Genomic DNA, 1,368 nt, shown 5'->3' with positions numbered 1-1,368 from the left:
TTTTAATAAAGGAAAGAAAAAATATGTGCTTTTTCCCCATGGATATAAAATATTCACAAAATTAGAATACATGTTAATATGTAATTTGTTCAATTGTTGTAAATTAGTGTCTTAATTTGAGTAAGAATTCAGTTTTTTAAAATGAAGGTAAATGACAAAATTGAAAGAAAATGGTTAGCATCATGAAGCTTTATTAGAAAACTATCTCCTATAAAGCAGTAATAAAGTGCAATTTATTAGCTAAAAAGGAATGCCTATCAAATGAAGGCTACTTATAATACCTTTACAAACTTTCTTACCAAAATCATGAAAAAACTGTATATCTTGTAATTGTTGCTATTTTACACACTACTTGAATGGTCTTTACAGATACAAAAAGAAGTTAAAGTAAGTTGAACATTTTAACTTTCAAAGAATATTAGAAATCCTTCTATAAAATTGAGTCTGAAGCAGCACTGGTGACCGAGGCCTATTATCCAGAATTTCGGAAGGTCCAGGCAAAAGAAGGAAAAGTTCAAGCCCAGGATAGCCAATTTAATGACAGTGAGATTTAAGTCTACAAAACAATTCGAACTATGGGATGAGGAAATTTCTCAGTATGAAGATACTGAGCATAGTCTGCAGCACTGAAAATATTAATAAAATGATTAGGGAAAAGGCTGAAATCAATACGTTTTTACAAATGCTCTTCAGTATAATTTACTGTAAATTGTGGGCCAGACACTGTATCACAGAGATTCTTTTTCTTAATAAAAGAAAGTACGAAAATGAGAGACCTTATATATTATGCCTTAAGATTGAAGTTTTTAATGAATAGAGGCTTTAAATTTGCACATTATGCAAGTGAAAAATAATAAACATAAACATTCTGCCTCTGAGCCTAGGACTTTATCTTAATAGTTGAATACTTGTCTAAAATGCATGATCCCCTGTTTTTCAACTAGTGCTAAAAAAAGTTGCATCTCTGAAATAAAGGTTACTATATATGTCAACTAAAATTTAGAGAAAAATATAACCCATTATATTGAACATTGTTTAATAAAAACACTAATTTAAAATTTTCAGAAAAAAATAATCAAAATTGGTGAAATGACAAGCCTCAGATTGGAATAATTTGTTATTTACACATATTAATTGCAAAAAAGAATACCAGAATGTTAGGTTATTCAGTGTATGAATGATCAATAAAAAATTATAGAGTTAACTTATGCAAGAAATCTTTATATAGAAATCATGAAATATGATCAATATGAAATGAAAATAAAATAATTTTAAATTATTTCACCTGCTTCAGCTCACTATTTTAAAACTATTAATCAATATAACAAAGATTGGGGCCAGGGAGATAGCTCAGTAGAATAAGCACTT

The sequence above is a fragment of the Octodon degus genome, unplaced genomic scaffold (assembly GCF_000260255.1).
Source record: "Octodon degus isolate 3935 unplaced genomic scaffold, OctDeg1.0 scaffold00175, whole genome shotgun sequence".
Classification (NCBI taxonomy): Eukaryota; Metazoa; Chordata; class Mammalia; order Rodentia; family Octodontidae; genus Octodon; species Octodon degus.
Note: the sequence above shows the minus strand (reverse complement) of the source record.